Source organism: Macrotis lagotis, chromosome 1 (assembly GCF_037893015.1).
Source record: "Macrotis lagotis isolate mMagLag1 chromosome 1, bilby.v1.9.chrom.fasta, whole genome shotgun sequence".
Lineage (NCBI taxonomy): Eukaryota > Metazoa > Chordata > Mammalia > Peramelemorphia > Peramelidae > Macrotis > Macrotis lagotis.
Window position 1 is genome coordinate 917,397,049 of NC_133658.1, and position 6,346 is coordinate 917,403,394.

Consider the following 6,346-nt stretch of genomic DNA (forward strand, 5'->3'; position numbering starts at 1 on the left):
CTCCAATGTCTTTACCAAGAAAACCCCCAAAGGGGGCTGTGAAGAATCAGATATGACAGAAACAAATGCACAACAGTTACTGTATTTATTATTTTTCTGGTTCTGGTTCTGGTTCTGTTTTGTTTGCCCAACATCAGTTCATACAGATCTTCCCATATTACTCTGAGTTCATCACATCAATAATTTCTTTTGATCTAATAATATTCCATTACAGCACCCCCCTCCATGTAGTCTGAGCTAGCTTTCACTTAAGAGGTACTGTAACCCTACTTGAGATGTGGCTGGTCCAGGGTCCTTAGCTTCATCCTCTTAGTTAGTAGTCCCAACATAGGAGAAGTCCCCAGCTCATAGTTTGGTGCCTCTCACATGGTTGGTTTTTTCAGAAGTACCAGCTGACCAACTGACCTGAGTCTGGCATCACTGGTCCAGAGGAAGAGAGTGAGCCCTACTGACTCAGGGGTGCTGCTCATAGTGGGGTACTCTGACCCACTATGGTCAAAGGAGTTTCCTCGAGTTAGCTGCAAGAGTTCTAGTCTGAGCCTGAAACACCAGATGGGTTATACCAGGCTCATGGTTAGTGATTGTGATAAGGTGAATGAAAAGACCATGGATGGAAGCCAAGCAATATGCAATTATAATGATCAATGTGAGGGGAAGGGAAGGGAAGAGAAGGGAGGGGAGAGAAGTGAAGGAGAGGGAGGGAAATGGAAGGGAAGGGGAGAAGAAGAAAAGGAAAAGAGTGAAGATGGAAAGGACAAGGAAGGGGAGAAGTGAGGAGGGGAAGGGAGGGGGAAGGGAGATAAAGAGGAAAGAAGGGAAGGGAAGGAGAGGGAAAGGGAGAGGAAAGGAAGAAAAGGGAGGGAAGGGGAGGAGAGAGAAAGGGAGAGGAGGGAGAAGGAAAGGGGAGGGGAGGGCAGGGGAGAGAAGAAGAGAGCAAGAGAGGGAAGGGAGAAAAGGGGAGGAAGGGGGACAAGGAATGGAGAGAAAGGGAGGGAAGGGAAGAGAAGGAAGGAAAAGTAAGGAAAGCAAGGGCAGGAAAAGGAAGAAAGGGAAATGAAAAGAGGGAAGAAAAGAAAAAGGAAAGAATGGAAGGGCAGGAATAATAAAGAAAAGCAGGAAGAGGAAGGGAAGGGATTGAAGGGAAGAGGAAAAGGACCTTTTGCTTTCTGATAGAGGACCATGAATGCAATATGTTGCAAGCTGCTGGGTTTGCTCAAATGTTTTTCTTTGTTACAAGGGAAAGGTGAGCTGGGGAAGGATGGTGGAGGATATCCTGAAATTTCTATAATGCAGAAAATAAAAGGCCCTGATAAGGCTTATTTTTAAAAATTCCTGGGTGTCAGACTCCTAGAATTCCCAAAGAAAGCTAAGATAAAATGGGGAGAGCTCCCCCTCCTCTGCCCCTCCTCAAAGATGGGCTTAGCAAATTGGATGACCAATGCAGAGATAGAGGATGGGGCAGGGGAGTCCAGGAAGAGTCCTGACTCAGTTCCAGTGCATAAGTTGGGTGTAGGTCACCTCCTGAAAGTCTTCAGCCTATAGAGAGGGAGAGTAGATGAGACATGAGCCAGTTGAGGTGGTGTGGGAATGATGCAGGGGATGATCTCTCAGATTTGGCCAGGTTTTTCTGTACAGGATAGAATGGAAGTCAGCTTATCTTTCCTAAGTTAGTGATAGATGCTTAATAATTGTTGCATTGCATTGAATGACTCACAGCAAGGTCCTCTGGTCTTCTCTGTCTGCTATCCTTCACAGCCATGTCTGTAGGCAAGAGCAGAGAGGTGGGGGTCAGGACCAGGGATTGTCCTAGGATCATTCACTTCCCACACCCAGGTCCAAGCATCTCCACTCTTACTCACACAGGATCTGTTCCTGCCCACCCCTGACTGGGCTGCAGCTGCAGAAGAAGACAGATGATGAGGAAGGAAGGAAAGGAGAGAGAAGGGCTCAAAAGGAAGATCTCTTTTGGGCCCCCTACCTCTTCAGGATCTCCTTGCCTTCTGTATCTCTTTTCTTGGTCTCTGCAAGAAGAGTCAAGGGTAAGACTCCAGAGGAGCTTGGTCATCCCCCATCAGTCCTTGTCCCCCCAGTCCCAACTCTAAGGACTCACCACATCTGGTCAGATGCTGGTGGTGGCAAAGGAAGAGGAAGAAGAGGAAGAAGAAGATGAGGACTAGTGAGATACCTGTCAGTATCCCTTTCCAGAACCTCAAGAGTCCTAAGGAAATGATAAATGAAGACAAAGGTGAGAAAAGACAGAGTTAACACCGTCTTACTCCTTAGGAATCCTCAGTTTGAGGCAGAGACAAAAATTTGTCTTAAGGGAGAATTTCTAGACATGTTTTCTCTTCTAAAACTTGAGATATCACCAAATGGAACAGGTTGGCCAGGGGATGGTGGGGTGCTCATTCCTGGTTGGGAGTCTTCAAGTTGGGATTAGACAACCTCTTTTATATTATAGAAGGGATTATTTGGGGGGGGGGTCATCCTGGGGCTGGCTGAAATCCCTTTAAAGATTTTCTTCTTGTTCAGTCTTTTTCAGTCCTCACTCTTTGTGACCCATTTGGGTTTTCCTGGCAAAGATGGATGAGGAAAATGAGACAAACAAGGTGAAGTGACTTAGCCAGGGTCACGTAACTAGTGGTAAGTATCTGAGGCCAGATTTGATCTCAGGTTTTCCTGACTCCAGTCTGGCATTCTATCCACTGAGATGCCACTTTCAGTTCTATGATTTTATAATTCTCTGACTTGCCTTCAGGGAGGGCCCATTCTGGGGGAATGACCTATAGCCTCATACTCAGGTGATCCCCTTTAAGGAGATGGAAAGAAAGGTTGCATTTGGGAATCGAGAAAGGCAGAGGAGGTTTTGAAGGAGCAGATCTGTGAGAGGAAGACCCTTGGGCAGAGGGGTCAGAAAATATGGCAGCATTTCACCCCCTAGTCCCTGCCTTTGTCCATTATCTCTCCTTGGACCCCACCTGGTGATGGGATAGCTCACCTGAAAGGTTGTCCTGAAGTTCAGGCCTTGAAATGGATTCTGGGAATGAGAAGAGGAGTGGGCTGAGAAGTTGAGCAGAAGTTGCCCAAGGAGTACCTTGGACTGGGGTTCCTCAAACTTGTCTTCTCTTGATGAACTGACTTCTGGTAAGAGTCTTTCCCATGGTGTTTTCACTTTCCTCTCTTAACTAGAGACTTAGATGCAATGAACTGAAAATACTTGTTTATCTTGACAAAGAAACATTCACAATCCAGACTGGAAGGGCTCAACCTCTCATTTTATAGATGAGGAAACTGAGGCAAACAGGTGGAAGGAACTTGCTCAGTTAGGAAGCGAACTCAGACCCTTTGACTCCAACTCTAGAATTCCTTCTTGTTCCTTGCCAGACCCTTTGCTCCAGTTCTCTCTTCTAAACCTTTGGCAGTTTGGCTTCTGATCCCATCACTCAGCCAAAACATATTGATCTCATTATTGCCAGATCCCTTAGTAATCCTCATATTTCCAAACTTGGATGTACCTAGGATTCTTCTATGGATCCTCCCCTCTTCTCTCTCTGTACCCCTCAGACCCTGATTACACAGTCATCATCTCAACATAAATGACTCCCTAGGTCTGCCCTTGTCCCCTCAGTATACCCACACTTTTAAAATGAGACACCTCCAAATCCCAGGTAAAACCTCTCAAACCTGTAAACTTAAAAAAAATGTAGATCCCCCAGTCAGGAGGAAAGGAGGCTAGGTAGAGGCCACCATACCTGTGACATTGAGCTTCAGGGGGTCACTGGGAGATGACCAGTAGTAAGGGGAGTTGCTGAAAAAACTGTAACATCTGTAGATGCCCCCATGGGCTGTGGTCACTTCAAGGATGGTGAAGTTGGCTTGAGACTTCCATTCAAAGCTCATGGAGGTCCTAGCTTCTCCCTCCTTGTACAAAGCAAACCTGTCAAAGTTGGATTTGGCCTGACACTGGAGGATCACTTTCTCCCCTGTGCCTACCAAGTGGCTAGGCAGGGCCATAAGAACTGGTTTCCCATGTATCCCTGGGAGGGAAGAAGAACCTGGGGTTAGATTTGCCCTCTTCCTTGCCCATGTTGGGACCTCAACTAGGGAAGAATAGGGCATCTGTCAGTCCATAGTTCTTTTGTTCTTTGACCTGGGGAGAATGGACTGGGCTGGAAGACTCTAGAGGAATCCTAGGCTGAGATTCTGGAACCAGATTTGACAAAACATAAAATGGAAGACTTAGAAGGGCCTTAAAAAGCATCTAGGCCAATGGTTCCCAAGAATCACCCCTTCCCCTGCTCATAATGTATATAAGAATCACCATTCCCCTTGGCCATGATGGTCTCAGAATTCCCCAAGATCATAATATGTAGGGCAAGTGGTGCACTGGCTTCTGATCCATAACCCTCTACAAGAGGCAACACACCACCTTGAAGGGCAACCCTCATGGAAGACAAGTTCATACTTACATTAGATCCCATTGCTCTCCCATTGAGTTTCTCCCATTGGTTCTGGGGCCCAGGGGCACATATCTCCTCTCTATTCCCCAGGATGGCCCTTGAGCTCCTCACAGGCACTCTCACATTTCCCCTCCCATTTCCCCTCTATCCCCACAGCTTCTGTTTTCTGAATGGAAGGTTCCCAGGTTCTCATATTCTCTGTTATTTCCAGGTTAGGTCTGACTTCTTAAATGAATGAATGATTGGGGGGTGGGGGTGGAGGCAAGTCCTAGTGACAAACATATAAAAGGGAAGACAGTCCCTGAAGAAGTAGGATCAAATGTGGGGAAGAAGGGAGCTGGGGAGAGAATGCAGGAGAGACCCTTACTAGCTAGCCTGGCAGAGGATACAGGGGGACTCTCCCCAGGGAGTCTCATCATGGGCTCATGGCCCCTGGGTCAGGAGAGGACCTGGGCTCCTGCTTGCCAGGAAGCCTAGTTCTGCCCCATATTGTCTGTGTGATCCTGGGGAGAGGGGGCTTCCTATATGCTAAGCACTTTCATAACTATTATTCAATTTGTTCTTCATGAGAACCCTGATTATTCCCATTTTATAGTTGAAAAAACTGAGACAAACAGAAATTGTGTGACTTGCCCAGGGTCACACAGTGTCTGAGGCAGAATTTTTAACTCAGGTCCTCCTGACTTCAGACCTAGCAGTCCAACCACAGAGCCACCTGACCTCTAGTTTGGCTAAGTCCTTTGCCCCAAGTGCCTCAGAAACTGGGACCTGTTTCCCCTTTGTCAAATAAAGAAACCAGACTCAGTGGGCTCGCATGTCTCTTCAGTTTTTCTATTCTCTGATTCTGACTTCGAGCTAGCTCTGAGAAGAAGAAGAGCAAGGTACAGATGGGGTGGGAAGATATCTTGGATGGAGATCATCCTGGGACTCAATGTACAAAGTCCCCAGGCCAGTGTGAGAGACAGGGGCCTTCCCTTACCTGTCACCACCAGGTCCTGGGGGTGACTGCACTGGGACCAGTGGGATTGGTTCCAATATTCACAGCAGTAGGATCCTACATCCTCCCTTGTCACAGAAGAAATGGGGAACACTGCCTGTGTCCGAGGCCAGGATGGGGCCCTGAACTGAGAGATCCCGAATTTGATCAAGCGCTATTGTTTTGTCCCAACTGGGCCCTGGCACCAGAGGGTCACATTTGTTTCCTTGGGGATCAGAGAGCTTGGCTCGGCCCAGAGGGAGGGTCTGGTGAAGGCATCTAGAAGAGAAGTTGGGTCACAGTTTCTATTCTATGCATGATACTCTCTTCCTGCTGTCCATTGACTCTCCCCTCCCTCTTCAAGTCACTCCATCAGCCCAACCCAGACCTTTCTGTCCTTGGTTCCCAGGAGCTGTTGGGAAGGGGAAGAGGAACAAGGGAAGGGTCAAGGCTGAAGGATGCACTTACCTTCATCTCCCATCCCCAGGTCCAGGAACAGCCCTATGAGAGAGTACCATTAGCACAGAAATCTGCATCCTCCCCCAAAACACTCATGGGTAGGGAAGCCTAGAATCAGAAGGAAAAACTGGACACCAGGAGATCAACATCCAAATTCTAATTCTGTCCCCAATTTATGGGAGGATCTCACTTCCTCTTCTTGCTTCTCTTGAAAATAGGTATGTGGGGGCAGTTAGGGGATGAGGGTGAGGCTCAACTAAGTTATCTCTAAGGGATCTTCCAGTTGGGAAACATCCCCTTTCTCTGAGATCTTGGATCACCTCTTCCCAGAATTTACCAAGGCTCAACAGGGCCATGGGGGAAACTCTTCATGGCTGTGAGAAGATGGACAGAAGTGAATGGATGGATGGACAAGCAAATGGCAAATAGAAGGTACAGGATGTGGTGCTCT

At 47.5% G+C, this 6,346-nt stretch overlaps 1 pseudogene; it reads right to left on the reverse strand.

The window, feature by feature from the left end:
- Window positions 1-3,732: 3,732 nt before the first annotated feature.
- LOC141509137 (platelet glycoprotein VI-like) lies at window positions 3,733-5,917 on the reverse strand (annotated as a pseudogene).
- Between the last annotated feature and the right edge of the window lie 429 nt (window positions 5,918-6,346).